The following is a 26,747-nucleotide window of genomic DNA, read 5'->3' as shown; positions in this document are numbered from 1 at the left end:
AACTTCATAATACATTGATGAAACTTAGAGCCCTTCCATGGATTATGTTTAAGGATAGAATTAATACTGTCTTAAATGATAACCATATTAAATCATCTTGTCAATAACATGCTGCTATGTTTTTATTTGGTGTAATTATTTTATTTTTACTTGTGTGTGATGGCGTAGGTAGGATTGAAATTTGACCCAAAGAGCACCAGAGTCTATATTATAGGGTATGACACGAGACTATCACAGGTGACGTTTGGGGCAAGAGAGTGTATGATGAGAGGGAACCTTTAACACAGAGGAGTCAAGTTGCTAAATGAATTTATTTAGTAACTTTATCTTCTTTCGATAATTATTGGTAAACTCCTACTATGTAATCGTCTTTAAGATGATTTTGTATATATTCTTACCCAAGTGTCAAGGGATGTACTTAGTAGAATTTTTTTTTTTCATTTTATTGGTTTATGACTTTACCTTACTATTTTTAAAATTTAGAAATAAATATAAAGCCATCAAAATGTCTTCAAAAATGCTTTTATGGGACTCCTAGATCCAGGAGGATAGCTTAGAACTCCCACCCGCTTTGCAACCAGCAATGCACTAAATGCAACCAGCAATTCTGGACATTATATTAAGACAACTTTGAAAGGTGGAGAGAAGAAGACAGATGATCTAGGAAATTCTAGACCCAGGTGTCTAGACATAGTGATGAGTTACTGGATTTTCTTTTTGGCTCCATATATTCTAAACTTGGAGTTAAAGAGGCCAGAAACCTAGAAATGCCAGTAGGTACACATGTACATGCACACATGTTAGCCACATGACAAGGTCAGAACAGCAAAGCCCTGTTGAGGAATCTAGATTTCTACCTTTACCAGACAATATATATTAAGATCTTCTATACTCCCCACCAGGATGGTATCAGAGAAGACCACAGGGGCCAGGATGTCCAGTTCATCCCTACAGGCAAGAAGGCCACCCTTGTTTTCATCAGTGCAGATAACAAGGGGATCCAGAGCTTCTACCCCCACTTTTGTCTACATACCTGCTGGTGCGGTGTCAGTGTAAGCTTAGAGGATAAATAGGATTTTTACCACCACTCAACAGCAATGAGGCCACTAACACCCCCAACCTGGCATCAGTGGCGGCCGAGTGGGCAGTGGCTACGAGGCATTCTCTCTCCTCCCAGCCAGGAAGAATCAATAGGAGATGAGTGGGAGCTGGAGCTCTTGCCCATGCCAACAGTAACCAGTGGCCCTTAATCCCCATACATCAACAGAAGACAAGTAAAGGAATGCGGACTTCTAGCTCCACCCCATCTACTTTCAGTTCTGCTGAGGCAGTGTCAGAGGAAGCCAACTGAAATGGAAGGTGTAAAGGAGATTCAGAACCTCATCACATAACACCCCAAACACTTAGACTTCAGGTACAAATTACTTATAATGTCAACAATCTGTGAGATTTCTTTTTTTTTTTTGGTAGAGACAGAGTTTCACTTTATGGCCCTAGGTGGAGTGCCATGGCATCACACAGCTCACAGCAACCTCCAACTCCTGGGCTTAAGCGATTGTCTTGCCTCAGCCTCCCAAGTAGCTGGGACTACAGGCGCCCGCCACAACACCCAGCTATTTTTTTTGTTGTTGCAGTTTCGCGGGGGCTGGGTTTGAACCCGCCACCCTCGGTATATGCGGCCGGCACCTTATCGACTGGGCCACAGGTGTCGCCCAATCTGTGAGATTTCTAAAGAAATGAATAAAAGACAACTAGTAGATGGTACCACCAAGAAGAACAAAAAAAATCCAGTAAATGCCATAGTCAATAAAATAAACTTTGATCCAAGTTTTATACCTTGTTTAAAAATTAACTGAAAATGGATTATGCACAATTAGAAAAATTTTGAGAAAAACGTAGCCGATAATCTTTGTGGTCTTGGTCTAGGCAGAGTCCTTAAGCTGGAAACTAGAAACTAACAACATCACACCCACACCTACATACACACATGCACACACTTATAGCACGACACACATGCACACACCATACATGCACACAAACACACACACGCATACCTGATAAAGTGGACGTCATCACAACTAAGATCTTTTGCTCTGCAAAATTCTTAAGAGGTGGAGAAGACAAGATACAGACTGGGAGAAAATATTTGGAAATTACCCATCTAATAACGGTTAGTATCCAGAATAAATACAAAGTTCTCAAAATGCAACTGTAAAAAATCAAGCAATCTAATTAGAAAATAGGCAAAATTTACAAATTCATATTGCACTGAAAAGGATATATAGATGGCAAATAAGCACATGAAAAGCTGTTAAACATCACTAGTTATTAGTGAAATAAAAAATAAAACTACTGTGAGTTATCACTATGTGCCTATAAAAATAACTAAAATAAAACATAGTAACACTACCAAAGGTTTGTAAGAATGTTGAAAAATTAAATCACTTGTTCAGTGCTCAACAGACTATAAAAGCTTACAGTTACTCTGGTATACTCTCTGGCAGTTTATTTTATTTTATTATCTCTTATTATACTATATTAAATATATTTTTAAGGCTGGCCATTGAGGCAGTGGGAGTGCAGAGGAATAAAAATATCTGTAACCATTTGTTATCAATTAGCTGTAAACAACACTGCACTTGGACCAGCCAACAGTTTATATTAAAAACTAAGCATTCAACTGAAATATGACCCCCAAATTGCATGCCTAGCAATTTTTCTCCCAAAATAAAAACTTACATTCACAACAAATCTGTACATCAATGCTTACAGCAACTTCATTTGTAATAGTTCAAATCTGGAAACAACCAAGCCATTCTTCAACAGGTGAATAATTAAATAAACTGTGGTATATCCTTATCAAGTAATGCTGTATTACTCAGTAGAAGAAAATGCATGAACTCCTGATGCACGCAATGACCTGGAAGAATTGCTGAAGAATTATGCTGGGTGAAAAAAGTCAATCCCCGTAAGTTATAGACTGTGTGATTCCACTTATATAACATTCTTACAATGAGAAAATGATAGAAACGAAAAGCACATAAGGATTAATAGTTGTCAGTGCTTAAGGAGGAAGTCGGAGATGAGAATGAGGTGGGTGTGGCTATGAAATAGGTAACAGGAGTGACTTTGTGGTGATAGAAATACCATCTGGACAATATTAAATATTGGTTACAGTTTTGCAAGATATTGTCCTTAGATATAAAGAGGATACCAGGGATCTTTCTGTGTTGTTCTTTATAACATGCTAATATACCTTTATTTAAAAGTAAAAATAGTAACTTTTTTTATTTATTCTGGATACTAACCATTATTATATGGGTAGTTTGCAATTAAAAATTCAATCCCCAACACTATCACATCTAAATATTTTACAACTGTACTATTATTACATGGCAATCATATCCATGTCCTCAGCTGATTTTGAAGAAAATCATTCAGGTTGAAGACATGCTACCTAAGTGGCCATGTATTCAACCACATGCTCTTGTCACCCATCAGCTGATGCCACTTGACTAAGACAAGAACAGGACTGACCCAAAAGTCAGACAACTCTTGGTTAAATCAGAATCTAGGGTGTCAGTGATCAGATTGAGACAATTGGATTCTCTCTTTTGAAAATGTAAACACACACACCTTAAAACATAAACATACACACAGGAGTAGTCTGTGTGCTCATTATAAAGTTCTGTCTCGTAGTTCATATCCACCTGCTCTATTTTGCTTTGAGATGCTGGGTCCCAGCCTCCACTAAGCACAGTTCTTCTTTGCCACCCGGCTCCCTCTTTCTACCTATAGAGGGGGCTAGAGGGAGACTTCAAGGTTGAGGGAGAAGAAGAAACCTATTTCTAGCTCCTGACAGTGTCACCCTACACAGCTGTTGGTCCCATAACCAACAGCCTGTAACATTGTCTGAGCAGCATCCTTCACAAAAATTGTCAGTCCCAGCTTCGCGGGATCTCCTGTCTGAGCTCCTAAGGGACTGGTACCAGCAGGCTGGCAGTGTCTCCTTAAGACATGATTCCCAGCTGAGAGATAGTGGGGAGGCGGGGGGGGCGGGCCTTGATAAATTTCTAATATTCTATCTATTACCTTTACCCAAGACTCCTGAGTTCCGGTTCTGCAAATTCCCTCTTCTAATATTCTAAATTTCAATAATCTCTAATTTTTAACTTTGTCCCTGAAGCCAAGATAGCCATTTCCTGCCCAATAAACTTTCCAAGTGCTTTTTATCTCTGATCCTCAGTGTCTGTTTACTCTTTCTCATTCTCTAATAACTGGTTAATAATTCTTCAATAATCCTATTAAAATAACTGGTGTCTGTTTGTTGAGTGTAACCCAACTGACACTGGTAGTTCATAGTAAGAGTTGAAGCTGATTAAATGGAAAAAGGATAGAGAGGTCATGAAAGACTATATGCAAGGCAAAATTACAAGAGGAACAGATATTAGAAGGCTAACAAAACAATTAGAAGCAAAAAAAAGAAAAGAAAAAAGTTCAGGGAGCAGTAGAGTTACAAAGAGAATAAAGTCATTGTTGTTCATAGAGAGTGATATAAACATGTAAGAAACTTGTAGAACTGTCTTTTTTCCTTCTTGTTCCAATTCTGTTTCATTTTCAGCCCCCGTGTGTGTGTCGCCAAAACAATTCCCTTTGTACAAAGGTCACTCAAATGAGTCCTTTTTTTTCTATAAACAAAACAATTTCTAACTGAAACAACATCCTCCCTTGGGTATAGACAGAAAGACTAGGCTTCAGGAAAAGGAAATGAGACAATCACTTATAATTTTAAGGAAAAGAAAAAGTCTTTTTTTTTTTTCTTTTTGGTTCATGTCCTGTCGAGTGACTGGTAGCTTTTTTCTGTCTTTCGAGCACTCCCTCATCTTTAGAGAAAACTTCACTCTGAAAACACCTTCCTGTCCAGGTTCTTCTGTGATACTCAAAACAAAGTGGTCTCCCTGAAGATAGATTAACCTATCTTCTATTTAGCTTAATCTGCATAATGTGATAGAGTTAATGACAGAAAGAATAGCCGTCTTCTGGGAGGATCTTGAGTTAATGAATGCAGGACAAATAGCTATTATATATACAGCCCAGAGAGATCTAAACATTAGCAGGAAAACGCATAAGCAATGCCCTTTACCTTGGTTTCAGATTTGCTTATAACATTTCTATGTACCCCTTAAAACAGCATGAATGATTCAAGTATTTGCCATTTAAAATGGCAAGTACAAACTTCTCTCTTCCCACAAAAGGTGCTGGATGTCACTGTGACTTGATCTCTTTTTTCTCTTTAACACAGTGCAACCCCACAGATGAATGAAGAGATTGTTTCCATTTTGCTGAGCTGTATGGCTCCTTTTTCTAGGTGTGAGTTGCCTTGACTCTTCATGGTTATAACATTTCATTCTTCTCCACCAGTTCATTCAGACAGTACAACTTTCCCAATAGCTCAACAGAAAATATTTTTATGCTGTCCACGCATCAAGCTTTCCAATCTTGCCAGGTTTTCAAAGAGAGATAAAAAGCCAACTACCTTTCCCAAACACTTTGTTCCATATTAATGACCAAACTGCTGTTCCAGTTTCAAAACAGGAGGGGAACATCAACATTAGTCTGCTTGTTTCATCCTGAATCCTGGGCAGGCCAATCTGCCACTCTTTCAACTCCCGGGGCAGTGCACAGAGACATCTGTTTGAGGAACAGTTTGACTCCCACCCTTCTGCATAAATCACTACTACTAAAAGTTTTATGAGGTGGGTACATTTTCTTCCTGCTTTCCCCTTTTGGAATGGACTGAAGCTCAAATGAACAAGATGCAATGGCCAGACATTTAGCCATATGCCACTATCCACATCTGTACTTAAGGGAGGGAAGAGAAGCTGACAGCTGTACTGAAGACACATCATAGTTATCTAAAATGTAATTAACAACTTTGTAGTCGATGACCCTGAAGGATTCTAGGGCTGTAAATTATATCTCTCACTTACCTGTAGCGAATTGTCCATAGAAGGGTTTGCAAAACTTGAATCCAGTTAATTTATCGAGATTCCCATGTAGTTTTCAGGATGTTTCCATATTCTTGATCTACAGAAGTTATCCCTGCCCTTCCAGGAACTCCTATATAAAATAGAAGAAAAAGATATAATCAGGATTATGTAAGGCTCACTAAATGCTGGTAGATTTTAACATCCATAATTCACCCTAAAAATATCTAACCATTCTTATTATTTGCATAACAAGAAATGATGACCAAAACAGATTTTCCCTTTTAAAAACTATATTGCATGTGATGCTGGTTTCGTCTCTATAATCGCACCTAGAAGTCCAGGTAAATGGTAAAGGCATAAACATGTTTACTGATTAGAGTGCATGTCCTGAGAAGGTGGGAAGGAATTTAACATCTGAGAAGTTACCATGGGCCTAGGGCTGTGCTAGTTGCTTTTACATATATTGTTTTATTCAATCAGCACACACACAAAAATATCTTCCGAAGCACTTACTATCTACAATCTGCCTGGCAGATGTTTTTATGAACCTCTTTTTTCAAATCATACGAGGGTGGGTCATAAGTAGGGGAGGTCAGATGTTAAGACCAGTTAAAGTGAGTTCACTCCTCTGACTCCTTTCTTACTCAGATAGAGGGGAGGACTGTGATGATAGCTTTATTTCGTTTAAATAATCAATATTAAAATATATTGCCCAACAAATCTAGCCTGAGGCAAAACAAAACAAAATAAAATGGTTGCCTGGGTATTGAGCTAGGGTGAATTCCAAGGGAAAAAAATCATAGTAAATTTCATGTTACAATATATCACAATTATGGCCAAATTCCCTAACCACTGTTAATTAAAATTTATGGAAGTCCATTATTTTGGACTGAACTCCTGCACTAGACTTCATCAGACCAAACCCAAATGGAGTCACTCATGTTAAGTGCTATGTAATCAAATCAATGCTTAACAAAAATCAGAAAATCTTCAAATTGGACAATTTTTCCCCAAAAAAACAAGAGATTCACAGCAACCATTTGATAAAGGCCCAGTCACCCTGTGCCAACATGATAAGGAAGTCTCCTTTGCTTCAATATTTAGAAGGAAAGTAACCACTGATAACCAATCTGCTTTTTTGTAACACTATTCCTTTCATTATGCTCAAGCTATATTACAAAAACTAAGTGCTCTGCCATGTCTGATGGTGACTTTTCCTATTTTCATAGATGGGATGCTGTCCAGTTCATGAGTCACTAATAAAAGCCAAATAGATCTTCAAACTCAATTTTTTGAAACATAGTTTTTTAACAGCACTACCACATAATTTTTCTTTCCTCCATTACATTTGTTTTGACCTAAAGTTTTATTTTGAATTCAGAGGGCTCTTTCAGCTAAATTCTATGTAAACGACTGTATGTGCATGTAAACTACATTACTAATTTACTGCTCTCTTATATTATCTAGTTTTTATTAAGAAACTATTGGCATGGCAATTATGTCTAGCCAGCTCATAGAGATCATTATGACATGACAAAGCACTACAGTTCGAAGAAATAGCCAGCCACAGAAAACCCTCACATGGAACGCTATTTAAAATATCCCCCAACTTCTTACTTGCCTTCTTGCATTCAACCAATACTTACAAAATGTACCAATTAGAAAGTCTTCCTAGCTTTCGACAAATCCCACCCCCCCTTTTTTTTTTTTTTTTTTTTGCAGTTTTTGGCCAGGGCTGGGTTTGAACCCTCCACCTCCGGGATATGGGGCCAGCACCCTACTCCTTTGAGCCACAGGCACCGCCCTAAAACCCCCATCTTAATAGAACACTTTCCAATTATATAATAGTCTTAGCATTTCCCATTTTACATCATAAAATTTACTCCTCATCTTAACATCTTTGAAGCTTTACTTAAATGAAAGTAACGGCAGAGGTAGAGCCTAGGCAAAGTTTACGAAGAAACAACTTTTGTTAGTTTTATCTTGGACTCAGCTTTGCTCATTGTCATTGGGTGTTATTGCAGGAATTCTTCTTAGACTTATATAAAACCCTACAGGAAATGTCTAAACATACTTAGCAGTTTGTAGAACTTTCCTAGTATACCATAAGGAAAAATGCTACATTTTGCTATGTATAATGCACACTTTTTGCACAAATTTTGGAAAGAAAAATAAGAATGCTTGTTATATTTGAGTAGTACAACTCAGGAGTGGGGGAGCCCAGTGGATCTTCCAGGGGCCTCCACACCCTCACACCTTGGTTCCAGTCCACGAAGATCTGGGATCCAGTGAGAGCAGGCTGGAGTCACCTCTGCCATGTATCGTGATCAGGGAAGGAGCAGTGGCAGGGCTAGCAAAGCAGGCCACAGCCATGGGGGGCAAGGGCTGAGGCCCAGAGCCTGGCCACATGGAAGGGACTGGGAGCCCCGTGAAGGCCCCAGAAATCTACTGGCTGTCCGCAGGCCAAATGACCTTAGAAGCTCCACCCAACTCGCCACATGCATGGCCATCTTGGCTGTAGCCCCCAACATGGTGGGGAGGGAAGGGCTCCCAGGAGAGAGGGAAAGGAGGGAAGTAAGATGTGCACTTCTACCACGAATATGTTAGTCCTTCGCACATGTGTCTCTCCTGGTCAAGAGCTGGCCACTTTCTCTGAGGGTGTTCGCCTGAAAGCTTGGGCCAAAAACGTTGGTGGACATTGTACACAGGAGTGCATAATACACAGCAAAATATGATAGTATAGTAGGGCTGTTTGTGGAAAAAAAAAAAAAAAGAAGGAAGGAAACAGAGAAAGGAAAAGAAAAAGAAGAAAGAGGTAAAAACTGCCATTATATCATGGTAATAATTTAATAAAACAATCCTTACTTGCAGGTTTACTATATACTACACAGAAGCTAAGTGATTTCCATACATTATCTAATGTATTTATGTAGGAAAAGAATGGGGTTTCAATGGAAAAGTATATATTGTATTTAACACATCCTTCTGCTTATATGATTCTGATTATATGGAAGAATGGTACAGAATTTACAACTCTATAAATAAATAAATAAATAAACTCTGTAAATAACTAACAGCAATGAATAATAATTTTCTCTGTAGAAAAATACATTCTGTTTCTTGTCCAGCAGTGGTTCAGTTGACTTCCTTCCCTATTGGGAAGTAATTCAGTGTTGCCTCCATTCACACATCCATTTCTGTATTCCTCATCTGTAAAAGTGTTTTTATTTTGTATTTTCCTTTGATTATAACTCTTCATGTTCTTTTATTGATCAATGAGTTATAAAAAAATCTTTAACACCTGCTCATTTTATATCTGTATGCAAGATGTGATTTTACCTTTTTTGAAAATGGTCTTTGACCACTCTTTACAACTCTATGGGGAATAGATATTATTGGATAAATTTTAAAGAAAAATCTTAGAAGGGACTCAAGACTTGCCCTAAGACCAAACCATCCACTTTACACCTCCTGTCTAATAGGATAAAACACAAGGGAGTCACAGAAACCATTTGAAAATTGTTGGGTATTAGGTTAGATTCTCGGGCTGCAAAGCTAAATAAGGTTGTCTCTGGCCTCAAGAAGACAAGAGACAACTCTCTAGTGAGTGCTGAGTATATGTAAGGTGCATCCATAGATATTCAGGAACTAAAAACATTTGATAAATCTTTACTGTCCAAACTTCATTTGCTATATGAAATACTGAATTCAAATAGGCTGTATTCAAATAGGAGTATACTCCTTATTATCTGAAGTCACTCTATAAACTCTTGCTACCTAAATTTAGGTACCAAATAGATTTGTACAGATTTGAAGATTTCTGTCTGAATTTCTTTCATCTTCTACCTTAATATTATAATAATTTTATTAATCTCATAGTTAAGTAGTACCATGTATTTATTTCAATACTTCAAAAAGGGAGTGACTCATCCTACATAAGATAAAGGCTATGTAAATGTCAAGTGCCTTTGTGGCTGGTTTTAAATCAACTCATGGAGGGAAACATGCTTTCTAATATAAATCTAGAAGAAAAATAGGATATGTGTGGCTAATTAATAAGAATATGGAAAGCACAATAAAAATTATTCAATCTATGGACTGTGCTTTGTAGGAAAAAACAATGTTGGGTTCATGTGACAGAGCGAAATCACTAGAGGAATTCTTGGTGGTGAAACTTTTTAAGCTCTGTTGTTGCCCATGGTGTTTGAAGACCTTTGCAGAAAGCCACTATCCTGGGCTGCTCTGCACTTTGCTTACAATGTAATATATCCCACTGTTGCAGTTATAGCAGGACAGTAGTCATTTCCTATTATGCCCATGTGCAGAATGTGTCTGAAAATTTGGGAAAATCTTAGAATCTCTAGCAGAATAAACTCTCTTTTACCAGTTGATAGTCCCACAGTCTAGAACATTAAAAATCAAGCAGATTCCATATCTTTCTTTTTGTGCCCACCCCTCTCCAATCTTTCTTATCTTCCTTCCCTTTCTCTGTTCTCCCTTCCCTTTTCTTCCATTTAGGTTTTCTCTCTTTTTTTTTTTTCTTGATTTTTCTCCTTAATCTTCATCTTCACATAACTTTCAGTATTTCTGGGAGGAATTTTTGACCATAGGTATTTAATGAATAAATAGCCTTATTCTTTTTTTTTTTTGTATTAAGTCATATACACATAGATCATGAATACATTTATGCATATGTGGGGTATGATATATTGATTTTTTTTATACAATCTGACATGGTTACATCAAACCAATTAACGTAGCTTTAATAGCTTTTGCCTCATTTACTTGATTATTGTGTTAAGACATTTATGTTTTTTTTTGTTTGTTTTTTTTTGTAGAGACAGAGTTTCACTTTATCGCCCTCAGTAGAGTGCCATGGCGTCACACAGCTCACAGTAACCTCCAACTCCTGGGCGTAGGCGATTCTCCTGCCTGAGCCTCCCAAGTAGCTGGGACTACAGGCGCCTGCCACAACATCCGGCTATTTTTTTGTTGCAGTTTGGCCGGGGCCGGGTTTGAACCCGCCACCCTTGGTATATGGGGCCGGTGTCCTGCTCACTGAGCCACAGGCGCCGCCCAACACTTATGTTCTTTACTTGATTATTGTGTTAGGACATTTATGTTGTACCCTTGCAATATGCTCCATAGGTGTGGTCCTGCCTTTTACCTTCCCTCCATCCCCCCAGCTCCCGCTCCATTTCTCCCCTTCATTCTGGGCTATAGTTGTTTTCTAACTTTCATAAGAAAGTGTGAGTAAATATAAGTTGGTTTCATAGAAGTACTGAGACCATAAATAGCTTTATTCTACATCATCACTTAACAAGCAGAACAGAGTGGTCCCATTATTAGTGTCCCCAATAGGGTGTGTCACTTTTTTCTTGTGGGGGAAGCAAAAAGGAAACACATTTGTTAATCCATTAATCAATGAACTCTGATTTTATGTCCTTTCAGCCATTCACAACATTGGGCTGATTTTGTTTCAGGTCTTCAAGCTCCCCAGAGACCTTTCCCTTAGGTAATTTCCAGCCTTCTGTTCCTTTCTAAGGCTTCAAAATTCTAATGAAATTGTGTGCTATGTAAATCTTTGCTAACTTCAGTCATGAAGCAGATGTCCAAGCACAGTGCTGATTTACACCTCAAAGGGTTATTTTCCTCCAGAGTCAAAGGTAGTGGGATGAGCTACCGATTTCTTTGCCAGAACATAATCTGGAGTATCATGAGACCACCAAAACTGTCAAACTTGTACCAGGAAAATGGGATGCCTAGAGAAACTGGTGAATTGAACAATGCTGAATTGCAGTTTACAATTAAAATCAAATGATGGGGGAAATAATCTAAAGAAACAACAATTTAATCATAATTTTCTACCTTTGTGCATTTTAAATGCCTTTGTTTTTGATTTTATTTAACAGGCTCCATTTGGTAACCTCTGAACTGCCAAAAAAAAAGAAAAGTGTGTAAAAAACTATGTTGTATGTTTTCCCATGTAATCCTAAGGACAATTTAAAAGGATCTACCTGAGATTCACCATTTTCAAAAAGTAACCGATGTTTAGTGAGGTTACATGTGAAGGCTACCCAGCACAAGCTACTTATTTGTTTCACAAGTGTTAAAACCCAGACCTCAAACAAGTCTTCATGTCTTTTTCTAAATATACTGTGTGTCTTTTTTCTTTAAAAAATGTTGAGTGTTGAGTCTAATGATCATATCTCTAAACAATTAAATGTGAATATATGCTACACAGAATGAGATGCTTCAGACAGAACGATGTTCCCTGTAGGGAAAATAAGGAGGCTCCCATGTAGCCCTATACCAATATCTATGATATCAATAAACTTGGATTAAGGGCTAACAGCAAGGGCAAGATGCATTCGGTGATAAAGCCAGATTTTTCAGATGGAAGTACAGGCAAGCTGAGATGTGTCTGTGGTCTTTCTATGGGCCTGAGTCAAAGAGCTAATATCTCCTAAAGAAAACTAAACAGTTCATTAAAATTAATAAAGTTAAAGTTATCTTATAGTAGATACTAAGACAGGGCAAATATTAACTCTTCCTTACATGTGTTCTGCATATAATAGAAAAGGCAAGGGTTTGTTCTGTGTGTCCATAGTGGGCAAATGTGGCTTTGAACCTTTACGTAACATTTGCAACACCTACCTCTCATTTGTCCATAATCTAGGATGGACATAGAAGTAAAAAGAGCCATATTTAGGGGTATAATGCGAAATTTAAGTACTATGACTATTAGAACCCTCTCGTCTTCCTTTTTGCTAAGAGGTCTATGAAAAGGGCTGAATTCTGTCTCCTGCTGTCCATTTCTCTCCATGTTGCTGTTGATTCTCCTGACTATACCACAGAAGGAAGGGAAGTAAGCATACAGGAATTTCTTCCTGATTCCTGGGGTCCAGAAGGCACCATGGCAGGATCCAACCCTTAGTATCAATAAATGCTATCACCACCTGCACACTACTTCAGCCCCTTTCCAATCTCAGAATTACTTGCTTTGTGTGCATTTACCATGATTATTTCCACAAAAATGTATTTTCACCAAGTGAGTGTGAACATATCGTTTATAATGAGAGCTGAAGCAGAGATACCAGCATTAAAGGCAGAATCTTTGAAAATTATATACCGACAAATAATAAATCTGATAGAGAATCATGAGACCCCAATTGCAACCGTAAGGGAGAGGGAATGTATCACTCTAATATTGTTTTACCAAACATAAATGAATAAAAGGGTTTTTATTGTATTTGTGTCATCTGCATTCCACAACTCAATGGGACTTTTGACATAAATATACAATCAAGTGCTGAATGATTACATTTATAATGACGGTTTCTTATCTGGGATCTTCATTCAAAAGCATGATAAAGAATCATAACTCGCATAACTCAATAAAAAAGGTGCTAATACATTGATTTGAAAATAGGAAATGATGCCAGAGTATATCTTGTGTTTGTTTTATTCCTACCATCTATTTCCTAATGTTTTGAAACAAAATCTAAGTTTAAACATGTAATCATATTTAGACTTTCATGTCCCACCTGGCTAAAAATACATCAAATTAGATGTACAGAGGGGGAGGAGACAAGATGGCTGACTGAAGCCAGCTTTCCACAGAGGCTGCCATCCAGAAGGAGAGTTAAAGGACAGAAATTTAGCAAGTAATCTGGCAGATTAGAGCTGCACCAAGAGAGAAAGTTGAAGAACGCACATCAACCCTGCTGAGGTGAGCTGCGACCCCAAAAATACAAACAAAAGTTAAAAAATCTATCACCAAGCAGACGGGAGTCCCCTCCCCCATGAGAATGGCTTGGAGTGCACCACAAACAAATGAGCAGAGTTCAAAAGTCCTCCCATTATACTCCATGGGAGAGACCCTCTAAAAACTGGACCTACTTCCCCTACTTCCTCCTGCCAGGCATAAACCTGTATGAAACTCTATATATTCTCTGCCTGCAATTCTGATCTCCTAGTGCTTCCCTCCACTCTCACTCTGAGGTCTGGAGGCCTATCCCCCAGGAGTCCGAATTCTGGGGTGATTTCTCAAGGGGCATAGACAGGGCCTGGACTGCAGCTGGTCAGTGCTGATTCTGTGGCACGGAAGTGAGGAGAGGACGATCGGCTGAGAGGGAACCATGCCAGAGCAGCAGTGCCCCGAGGCACAAAGCAGCAGCCATTTTTTGGCAATAATAGGACTTACCCCTGGATATTCTGGAGTCACACCCCCCGTCTCTCTGGGCAACCAGAGGAGGCCAGGCATCTTTTCAGGTGGCAAACACTGGAAAATCTGGGATAGAAATGCAAGCCCCATGAGTAAAGGTTTGCCTGAGGCAGTACTGGCCTAGGTGGAGCTCGGGGACTAGTAAACATACCCGCAGTGCCAGCTGACTCCCAGGGCCGGGCTGACCCAGAGGACTGCTTTACTGAGCCTAAGATGCAGCTGGCCCTCAGGGGATTGTCAGCCTAGACAAAAGAGGGCAGGAGGGTAGAACTGACAGCTAACTGAGCTGTGAATACAAACCTTTGCAGCAACAAAGACAAGGTCTGAGACATAGGTTCTATGAACTCAAACAGCTTCTCTTCTGCAGGGGAATTTAGCTGGGACAGAAAAAAATTCCACAAAGTTGTTCTATTCAGTCAGTAACATCAATCAGGGGCAGGGCTAGAACTGAGTGAACACCCCTCAGTCTCTATCAAGCCTCTGAGGTTGTCAGGCCTCACCTCCCCCTGCCGGATAGGGGCAGAGAGCAGTGGCCTGGCTGAGGAGACATAGATTTTCTTGTGATTCAGGCAGGTGCAAACCCCTGGAGTATCTGCTCATTAAAGGCAACTGGGTCACAGCCATGTGGGGTTGTCAGTGACTGGGTCTGACAGAGGTGCAAGGTGGGGTGTGACAGAGGTGTATCAACCTTCCCAGACTAATCTATTTTCTGGGTGGGTCCTCCTAACCTCACAGAGAACGAGAGAAAGTCATATTTGAGTTGACAGCAGACCCCTGCAATCTAGTTGCCAGAGACCTTTTAAACTCTTCCACCTGAGACAGGTGCTGACTGAGACAATTGATTTGGACCTTTTTAACTGAGCCAATTGCCCGAGGACTATCCAAGTGGTGCCTCGGGTGTGTGGTTAGAGGAAGGTTTGATTTTCCTTTTCCAATTGTTGCCTTGGGGGACAGGGTGACTTAACTTCTGATATTTCTCCACAGCTGAGACTTTAACTCAGAGGAAGTGTTTGACTAGGATTGGATAGAGACCAGCTGAAAATAAGACAGAGCCACTTAGCCCAACCACACCAAACAGATCCCCCATTTCTCAGGCCATAGCATGGTACGGGTCTTTGGCAAAGCTCCAGAGAAAAAGTCAAACAGTGTAAAATAATCACAGGGAGAAATCAGCGGAAAAACTCTGGTAACATAAATAACCAGAGTAGATCAACCCCACCAAGGAAAGATATGGCAGATGTAACTGAAGATCCCATTCATAAACAGATAGCCGAGATGTCAGAAATACAATTCAGAATTTGGATCGCAAACAAGATTAATAGAATGGAGGAAAATTCGCAATTAGAAATTCAAAGAGCAATTCAAAAGTTGGAATTAGAAATTCGAGGAGAAATTCAAAAGTTGTCTCAAGAATTCAATGAATATAAAGACAAAACCACCAAAGATTTTGACACATTGAAGCAAGAATTTGCAGCACTCAAAGATCTGAAAAATACAGTAGAATCCCTCAGTAACAGAGTGGAGAAAGAAGAAGAAAGGATTTCTGACACGGAAGACAAAGCTCCCAAACTTTCAAAGAGGAAGAGAAATGGAGAGCAAAAACAGATCATTCTCTCAGAGAGCTCTGGGATAATTCGAAGAAGGTTAATATCTGCCTCATTGGAATCTCTGAAAGCGATGAAGTAGCTTTGCAGGGCACAGAGGCCTTTCTCCATAAAATTATGAAAGAGAATTTTCCAGACATGCCAAGAGATTCTGAAATTCAGATAGCAGACAGTTTCAGAACACCAGCTCAACTCAACCAGAATAAGACATCCCCCAAGCAAATCATATTAACTTCACTAAGGTTAATACGAAGGAGAAAAATTCTGAAAGTAGCCAGATGTAAGAAAACTATGACCTACAAAGGGAAGAATATTAGAATAACTGCAGATTTCTCTGCTGAAACTTTTCAAGCCAGAAGAGGGTGGTCATCGACTTTTAATCTCCTAAAACAAAATAATTTTCAACCCCAGATCCTGTATCCAGATAAACTGAGTTTCATTTATGATGGAGAAATTAATACTTTAATGACATTCACATGTTGAAGAAATTTGCCATAAACAAACTGGCTCTTCGGGATATTCTCAGACCTATCCTCCATAATGACCAGCCCAATCTTCTACCACAAAAGTAAACTCACTTGGAAACTTTCGATCAAACTCCAACTTCCATAGTTGGCAATAGGATTAAAAATGTCCATTGGACTTTCAAAAAACTTGATACCCAAAATTTTACCAAACTTATGTATAATCTCCATTAATGTGAATAGCTTAAACTATCCTCTAAAGAGGCACGGATTGGCTGACTGAATATAAAAACTCAGGCCAGATTTGCTGCATACAAGAATCACATCTTACCTTAAAAGATAAATACAGACTCAGGGTGAAAGGATGGTTGTCCATATTTCAGGCAAATGGTAATCAGAAAAAAGCAGGTGTTGCAATTCTATTTGTAGATACAATAGGCTTAAAACCAACAAAAGTAAGAAAGGATAAGAATGGTCACTTCATATCTGTTAAGGGTAATACTCAATCTAATGAGATTTCAATTATGAATATTTATGCACCCAACCAGAAAGCACCTCAATTTAGAAGAGAAACTCTAACAGACATGAGCAATTTGATTACCTCCAGCTTCATAATAGTCAGAGATTTTAACACTCCTTTGGCAGTGCTGGATAGATCCTTCAAGAAGAAGCTGAGCAAAGAAATTTTAGATTTAAACCTAACCATCCAACATTTGGATTTAGCAGACATCTACAGAACATTTCGTCCCAACATAACTGAATACACATACTTCTCATGAGCCCACAGAACACACTCCAAAATCAATCAATCTTAGGTCACAAGTCTAACCCCAGTAAATTTAAAGAAATAGAAATTATTCCTTGCATCTTCTCGGACCACCATGGAATAAAAGTTGAACTCAGTAACAACAGGAGTCTGCACACTCATACAAAAACATAGAAGTTAAATAACTTTATGCTGCATGATAGCTGGGTCAGAGATGAGATTAAGAAGGAAATTGCCAAAATTATGGAACAAAATGAAAGTGAAGACACAAATTATCAGAACCTCTGGGATACCACAAAGGCAGTCCTAAGAGGGAAATTTATAGCACTACAAGCCTTCCTCAAGAGAACGGAAAGAGAGTAAGTTAACAACTTAATGGGACATCTCAAGCAACTGGAAAAGGAAGAACATTTCAACCCCAAACCCAGTAAAAGAAAAGAAATAACCAAAATTAGAGCAGAATTAAATGAAATTGAAAACAAAAGGATTATACAACAGATCAATAAATCAAATGTTGGTTTTTTTGAAAAGGTCAATAAAATAGATAAACCCTTGGCTAACCTAACCAGGAAAAAAAGAGTAAAATCTCTCATTTCATCAATCAGAAATGACAAAGATGAAATAACATCAGAGTCCTCAGAAATTCAAAAAATCCTTAATGAATATTACAAGAAACTTTATTCTCAGAAATATGAAAATCTGAAGGAAATTGACCAATACTTGGAAGCATGTCACCTTCCAAGACTTAGCCAGAATCAAGTGGAAATGTTGAATAGGCCTATATCAAGTTCTGAAACAGCCTCAACCATACAAAATATCCCTGAAAAGAAAAGTCCAGGACCAGATGGCTTCACGTCAGAATTCTATCAAACCTTTAAAGAACAACTGGTACCTATATTACTCAACCTATTCCAAAATATAGAAAAAGAAGGAAGACTACCCAACACGTTCTATGAAGCAAACATCACCCTGATCCCCAAACCAGGAAAAGACCCAACAAGAAAAGAAAATCATAGATCAATATCACTAATGAATATAGATGCAAAAATATTCAACAAGATCCTAACAAACAGAACCAAGCAACACATCAAACAAATTACACATCATGACCAAGTTGGTTTTAAACCAGGATCTCAAGGCTGGTTCAATATACATAAATCTATAAGTATAATTCAGCACATACACAAATTAAAAAACAAAGACCATATGATTTTCTCAATTGATGCAGACAAAGCTTTTGATAATACCCAGCATCCCTTCATGATCAGAACACTTAGGAAAATTGGTATAGAGGGACATTTCTTAAACTGATAGAGGCCATCTACAGCAAACCCACAGCCAATATTGTATTGAATGGAGTTAAACTGAAATAATTTCCATTCAGATCAGAAACCAGACAAAGCAGTCCATTGTCTATACTGCTCTTTAACATTGTAATGAAAGTTTTAGCCATCGCAATTAGGGAAGAAAAGGCAATCAAGGGTATCTATATAGGGTCAGAAGAGATCAAACTTTGGTCTTCACAGATGATATGATGTATATCTGGAAAACACCACGGATTCTACTACAAAACTCTTAGAAGTGATCATGGAATACAGCAACGTCTCAGGTTACAAAATCAACATTCATAAATCAGTAGCCTTTATATATAAAAACAATATCAATCTGAAAAAACAGTTAAGGACCCTATTCCATTCACAGTAGTGTCAAAGAAGATGTAATATTTGGGAGTTTATCTAAAAAAGGACATGAAAGATCTTTATAAAGAGAACTATGAAACTCTAAGAAAAGAAATAGCTGAAAATGTTAACAAATGGGAAAACATACCATGTTCATGGTGGGAAAAATCAACATTGTTAAAATGTCCATACTACCCAAAGCAATACACAATTTTAATGCAATCCCTATTAAAGCTCCACTGTGATACTTTAAAGAGCTTGAAAAAAATAATACTTCGTTTTATATGTAATCAGAAAAAAACTCAAATAGCCAAGACATTACTCAGAAATAAAAACAAAGCAAGAGGAATCACACTACCAGACCTCAGACTATACTATAAATTGATAGTGATCAAAACAGTACTGGCACAAAAACAGAGAGATAGATTTATGGAATAGAATAGAGAACCAAGATATGAACCCAGCTACTTATTGTTATTTGATCTTTGACAAGCCAATTAAAAATGTTCAGTGGGGACAAGATTCCCTATTTAACAAATGGTGCTGGGTGAACTGGCTGGCAACCTGTAGAAGACTGAAACTCAATCCACACCTTTCACTATTAACGAAGATAGACTCTCACTGGATTAAAGATTTAAACTTAAGACATGAAACTATAAAAATACTGGAAGAGAGTACAGGGAAAACTCTTGAAAAAATCGGTCTGGGCGAGTATTTTATGAGGAGGACCCCCGGAATATTGAAGCAGCTTCAAAAATACACTACTGAGACCTGATCCAACTAAAAAGCTTCTGCACAGCCAAGAACACAGTAAGGAAAGCAAGCAGACAGCCCTCAGAATGAGAGAAGATATTTGCAGGTTATGTCTCCGACAAAGGTTTAATAACCAGAATCCACAGAGAACTCAAATGTATAAGCAAGAAAAGAACAAGTGATCCCATTGCAGGCTGGGCAAGGGACTTGAAGAGAAACTTCTCTGAAGAAGACAGGCTCACGGCCTTCAGACATATGAAAAAATGCTCATCATCTTTAATCATCAGAGAAATGCAAATCAAAACTACTTTGAGATACCATCTAACTCCAGTGAGACTAGTCTCATCACAAAATCCCAAGACCAGAGATGTTGGCGTGGATGTGGAGAAAAGGGAACACTTTTGCACTGCTGGTGGGAATGCAAACTAATACATTCCTTTTGGAAAGATATATGGAAAACACTTAGAGATCTAAAAATAGATCTGCCATTGAATCCTATAATTCCTCTACTAGGTATTACCCAGAAGACCAAAAATCACATTATAACAAAGATATTTGTACCAGAATGTTTATTGCAGCCCAGTTCATAATTGCTAAGTCATGGAAAAAGCCCAAGTGCCCATTGATCCACGAATGGATTAATAAATTGTGGTATATGTACACCATGGAATATTATGCAGCCTTAAAGAAAGATGGAGACTTAACATCTTTCATGTTTACATGGATGGAGCTGGAACATATTCTTCGTAGTAAAGTATCTCAAGAATGGAAGAAAAGATATCCAATATGCTCAGCCCTACTATGAAACTAATGTATGGCTTTCATATGAAAGCTATAACCTAAGTTATAACCTAAACAAATGGGGACAAGGGAGGGAAGGGAGAGGGGAGGATGAGCGGAGTGAGGGTGATTGGTTGGATTACACCTGCAGTGCATCTTACAAGGGTACATGTGAAACTTAGTAAATGTAGAATATAAATGTCTTAGCACAATAACTAAGAAAATGCCAGGAAGGCTATGTTAACCAGTGTGATGAAAATATGTCAAATGGTCTATAAAACCAATGTGTGGTGCCCCATGATTGCATTAATGTACACAGCTATGATTTAATAATAAAGAATAAAAAATTAAAAGCAAATTAGTTGTGCAGAGCATATGATTATATGTCACACCCAACAACAGTCTCAGCCAGGTTTATAGTGCAAGGTTGACTTTAAGGAAGATCTTAGCTTTTTTGTTTTCATGCATTAGTTCCTTGGGAGGAAAAATAACATCATAATCATTTGCATGCATCATAAAACCATATTTAGTACAAGTTCAGTCAGTTGCTGACTTTCTCACTTTGAGCGAGGTGCTCTCTGAGTTCGTTTCCTCCTCTTTAAAAGGAGATAATGTTGGGTGGCGCCTGTGGCTAAAAGCAGTAGGGTGCCGGCCCCATATGGTGGAGGTGGTGGTTTCAAACCCAGCCCTGGCCAAAAACTGAAAAGAGAAAAATAAAAATAACAATAAATAAATAAATAATGGTATATAACTGAAAGTGGTGCTGTCAGTATTAAATGAGACAACCTATAGTAAGCAAAAAGTACTCTTCTGATAAATGATAAATGCTCCATGAATGGTAGCTATTATTTTTCACTTAACCGATCAGAATTTCTTGAATGCCTATTAAGTGTTGCATACTCTCTTGGGACGCATGCAGATGAAATAATAATCCTTGAGTTTGATTCTTAACAGTTGGTGTCAATTCCGCTACCTCCTGTTACACAAAACTCGAAACCCCCAAAGATAAGTTAACCAGAGCATTCTCAGAAACTATCAAAGAATCTGTATTCCATGGACATTTATTTAAAGCTGATTGATGAAGGGAATGATGAAGCATTCACATCGGAGGCAAGCCCACAGATGGACAGCATGTGTTGCATACAACCTCATCTTAGCATTTGAAGTCACCCAAGAAATGGAGGCTCACGTGCAAATGTATGGATATTTTGAAGTTACAGATAAAGGTGACAATTTATTAATAAAACTATTCTATCATCTTTATAATGGCCTGCAAGTTTAGGTTCAAAATCTCAGATTGAATGAGAATTGAAATTAATGGACAAAAAGAGTGGCAGCCTTGGGTGACCAGATGGCTCCCTGAAACCCATCTCCCACTTCTTCTTACCCCTCCACTTTGTAGAAGGGACCCCCAAGTGAATGCATCTATGTCCAACCTTAAAACACAGACCTTATAGAATAGTAGTAGTGGTAATAGTATAAGGAAGTATAGTTTTGAAATAATTTAATAAATTCTATCTCCTAGAAATAGGAAAATGACTGGGCTTCTGTTTTGCCTTATTTTGTTTCAAGTAAGAGTTACTTAGATAAGATTTGTTTAGTTAGAATGTAATCCCTTGATTTAGGTAAATAATTATGCTTTGCATAGCTGATACTGGACATATGACAGTTTGAACTAACATAGAAACACTTGCCATTAAAAAAAGATAGAGAGCAGAAATGTATGTGAATCTGAGACAGACAATAGCAACAGGACTTCAAAAGGTGAGAAATGAAGGAGAAACTATAGTAATTGGGGTGAATGAAACAAAATGATGTATATTTTAATAGAGGCCAGCAAACTGCTCTAATAGCATAGGGAACCTCTACACCAGGGATTTTCAACTGTTGTGCTGTGACACAGCCCTGGGGTACCATGAGAGCATCTTAGATATGCCACAAAAATTTGTAAAGATCATTAATTAAATTCTTTTTGAAAGAAGTTCAAAGCACAGTAAGTATATATTTTTTTTACTCTTATTTTATTCAACATAATTTAAGTGTGTCATGGAGGCTTAACTATAGGTTCAAGTGAAATAAAAACACACGTTTGAAAAACACTGCTCTCTACACTACTCTCTAACTTCAGTTATACAAATGGAAGGGAGAGTATTTCCATATCTGCATGCACCTAATAGCAGTTACATGGTCTCAAAATATATAAAGCTAGAATGAGAGAAATAACAGAAAACAAAGAAAATCCTGTAATCTCAGTGGAACATCTTAACACATCTCAGTGTGTAACTTAAGTTAAAACATCAAGATGATTGCAAAAATTAAAAATAGTTTGAACTGTGACTGTAAGGAGATCATAGGGCCTTTTTTTTTTTTTTTCTTTGCAGTTTTTGTCCAGGGTCAGGCTTGAACCTGCCACACCCTGGTATACGGGGCCGGTGCTCTACTCCTTGAGCTACAGGCGCTCCCCAATCATAGAGATTTTTAACAAAACTAAAGTAGTTCCAGTCCTTTTGATAGTTTTGTCTGATCAAAGGTCATACAAAGGTCCCTGATACAAAATCTTTTTAGAGCATTTGAAGTCAATGAATAGACTTGACTTGCTGGATATATATAGAACACTTTACTAAACTAAATCATCCATGCATACATAGGAGAAATTATAATTATACTTGATATTATTAATACTTAGAACTGAATGTCAGTAAATATAGTAAACTTCAAAAGTGAAAAAATGCTAGGACAGGCCTACGTTCCAATGACAATTTAAACCTGAAATACATATTTTATATAGCATTTAACTAAAAAATGTTAGAGTAAAAAAAAAGAATGTGAAAACAAATCAGAAAGAAAAATTTGTGGTGGATGTAAAAATTAAAGAAAATAGCAGCTATGAGAAAGGGACCACAGATGTTTTTCTTTTTTTTTTTTTTTTTGTAGAGACAGAGTCTCATTTTATCACCCTCAGTAGAGTGCCTTGGCATCACACAGCTCACAGCAACCTCCAACTCCTGGGCTGAAGCGATTCTCTTGCCTCAGCCTCCTGAGTAGCTGGGACTACAGGCGCCCACCACAACGCCCAGCTATTTTTTGGTTTGCAGTTCAGCCAGGGCCGGGTTTGAACCCGCCACCCTCGGTATACGGGGCCGGCGCCTTACCGACTGAGCCACAGGCGCCACCCTGCAGATCTTATCAAGTAAAGTAACAAACTCAGAAAAACTTCAGGCCCAATGATTTTTATAGACAAGTTGATCTAAACTCTCAAGAAGCAAAGAACAAAGAATCCCAAAGAACTTAGTGATACTACAAAAAGTGGTTTTGTTTTTCAAATTTGGCAAGAATGATAACTTGCCCTCTGGTGGAATGCCTTCAATTCATGTTATTGCACATGTAATAACAGATCTGCAAATAAGCCATGTAAAATATATTCTTTGTCAAAAGAGCTGTCGACAGGCATTTCAGGCATGCCTCATGCACTTAGAAGAACTGAATCGTGTGTAGACAATCACACTCAGAACACACTCTCCAAGAGGAAATACAGGAATTAAATAGAAATGCGAAAGGAAACACTAGAGTATGGGAAGGACAAGAGAAACAGGCAGCCTGCATGGCTGAGACTGGCTTGGAACTGGAAGGGAATCCCCAGTATAATACAGGGGGAATGAGTGATTACACGCAGTCTACTTTCCACTGTGAACTCTTATAATCCAGGTCACAGAAGAGAACTCTGACTCAGCCAAACTCTAATTTTGACTGGGAGAGAGGCTGGGGGACTGTGGGAAGGAACTTCTCTAGGGAGGAAAAATGCCATGGGTCTCATGGCTACAGTAGGACTCCATTTTTGATTCTGGGTTTTAACAGACTATGTGTGGTCCTGGTGACCAGTGTGGTGCCTGTCCTGGGCACTAGGGAAACTGTGTCCGCTGCATATGGAGTCAGGGCATAAGTCGAAGGTGGGCTTCTGTAACTAGAACTGGAAGCAACTACAGCACAGGCTGCAGGTGCCAGTGCTGGGAGTGGTCAATACCCCTGAAACCTGAGCAGGACAAGCCTTGCCTCAGAGGCTTAGTCTTGGGTGCTGTGGCCTGCAGCTGAGTAGCAGATTGGGTAGGAATTTCAGGATCTGAGTGAACAGCTGGGTCAGCTTCCATAGCTTGGAGGGGGAGGAAGCCTCCTTAGGACTAGGATACAAGAGGGATGCAAATACACCACACACTGCCCAAGGCTGTTGGGACTGGCCCAGGGTCCCCACAGCAAGAGCTCAGGGTGGCCACAGTCACCCAAACATTATGAAAGGTGTTTAGAATCACCTTGCCTCCATCACAGTGGGCACATGTGCTCACCATTAGCAGGCATGAGTGCCAGCTTGCCCAGTCCACCCCCAACTGGCTTTGCCCCACACTCCAGGACACATTGTGGCATTCAGGGCTCAAGGCTTGTACAACTCAGTCCACCAACTAAGATTACTTCTCCAGGAGACCAAAGCCAGGAACAGCTACCACTATCACAGCTGGCTTCTACCTAAAAGTTCTAGCACTGGCCTGGAGGCAGGCCCACAGCCCATTGCAATGACTCCCAACATAAGCACACAGCACTTGGGAATCACAAAAGCACCACACCCCTACTGCTGCTACCGTCCTCCATAACACAACGGCTGCCCAGAAGCTCAAGAGCCCATTCCCTTTCCTGGCATACCTCTGCTACAACTGATAGTGGAGAAAACCACCCAGAAGCATCACAATTGGATTGCCTATGATTGCCAACACAGTGCCACCACACACTGGCCCAAAGCAGAGGGTAGACACAGTTAGCCTGTGACAGGTACCATTTAAACCTAGCAACAATGTCGCCTAGGATTCCAGTCCCCAGCACAACTTCAACATAGCCTCCACTAATAACTGCACTCTAACACATTGGGGAAACCACAGATATCACTAATGCTATATAGAGCCAATGAAATCACACAAAATCCTCACTATTGCATATGCTCGGAAGCAAAGTCACAGGGCTCCATGAATCCTACATCACAGTTACATCTTCAGGAAAATCCCCACCCAACCAAAGTAATTCAAAAATAAGAAGTACCTATTACTCCAGATGCACAGTAATCAATATATGACAAAGGAAACATGAAAAAGCAGTGACATAACTCCCTCAAGGAGCACAGTGCAGAAATGACTTGGCCAGGGCGTCTTATAATCAGATCACCTAGAGTTACAAGGAAGGAACAATTTCTAACATTAGCCCATCAGTCTAACAATAGATTCTTCAGTAGAAACCTCATAGATAAGAATAGAACAGGGATGACATAATTGAAGCGTAGAAAGAAAGGATTAAAAACTGCCAGTCAAGAATTCTACATCTGACAATATTAACCTTCATAAATGAAGAAGAAATAAAGTCTTCAAGAGCTGAAGATATTCATCACCACTAGACCAGCTCTACACAAGGGTTTCCTAACTGTGGGACAGAAAGCATGTTATTCACCATCAAGAAAATATACAAAAGTATAAAAACCCTGGTAAGGCAACCACACAAAAGAGAAAGAAAAATGGATCAAATGATATAAGGAAAGAATTCCACCAAACCTTAAAGACAAATAGAGGAAAAGAAAGAAAGAATTTACAAGACAGCTAGAAAACAATTAATAGGATCAGAACAAAATTTCACATATCAATATTAAGCTTGAATTTAAATGTATTACACACTCCACTTAAAATATACAGATTGACTGACTATATTTTAAAAGTATGATTCAACTATACACTTTTTAAAAGAAATTCACCTTACCTATAAATATGGACTGAAATAAAAATAATGGGAAAAGATATTCTATGCAAACAAAACCAAAAGTGATCAAGAATAGCTACACTTATATCAGAGAAAACAGTAAAAAAAAAAAAAAAAAAAAAAAAACACAAGAAAGAAAGAAGCCATTATATAGTAATAAAAAGATCAATCAGAAGATATAGTAATTCTAAATATATGCACTCAACACTGGAGCGTTCATAAAACAAATATCACTAGACCTAAAGAGAGAGAGAGAAAATGATGTGATAATAGTGGGGTTTTCAACAGCCCACTCAAAGGACTAGATATATAATTTACATGGAAAATCACCAAAAAAGAAAAAAAAATGGACTTAAATTGAACTTTAGATTAAATGGACCTAATGTATAGTTACAGAACATTTTACCTCACAACTGTGGAATGCACATTTTTTTCCCATTAGCACATAATATATTCTTCAAGATAGATTATGTGTTAGGCCACAAAACAAGTCCTAACAAATTTAAAAATATCAAAATCATATCAAGTAACTTCTCAGACCAGAGTGGAATAAACTTAGAAATCCATACCAAGAGGAACTTCAGAAACTATGTAAATGCATGTAAATGAAACCGCATGCTCCTGAATGCCCACTGGATTAAAGAAGAAGCTAAGATAACAACAACAACAACAACAACAAAAATCTGAAAGAAATGAAAAT

The 26,747-nt window shown here is 38.4% G+C and overlaps 1 protein-coding gene across 1 annotated transcript in view; it reads right to left on the bottom strand.

Annotated features, from left to right (window-relative positions):
* Positions 1-26,747, bottom strand: part of LRRC4C (leucine rich repeat containing 4C) — a 1,324,260-nt gene that overhangs the window by 535,544 nt on the left and 761,969 nt on the right. Inside the window, exon 4 of the mRNA XM_053560150.1 lies at positions 5,991-6,120. The gene's annotated coding sequence lies outside the window, so the exon portion shown is untranslated. The remainder of the gene's footprint in view (positions 1-5,990; positions 6,121-26,747) is intronic.

This window comes from Nycticebus coucang, chromosome 14 (assembly GCF_027406575.1).
Source record: "Nycticebus coucang isolate mNycCou1 chromosome 14, mNycCou1.pri, whole genome shotgun sequence".
NCBI lineage: Eukaryota > Metazoa > Chordata > Mammalia > Primates > Lorisidae > Nycticebus > Nycticebus coucang.
The sequence above is the reverse complement of the archived record's forward strand: the minus strand, read 5'-3'. Positions and strand labels throughout refer to the sequence as shown.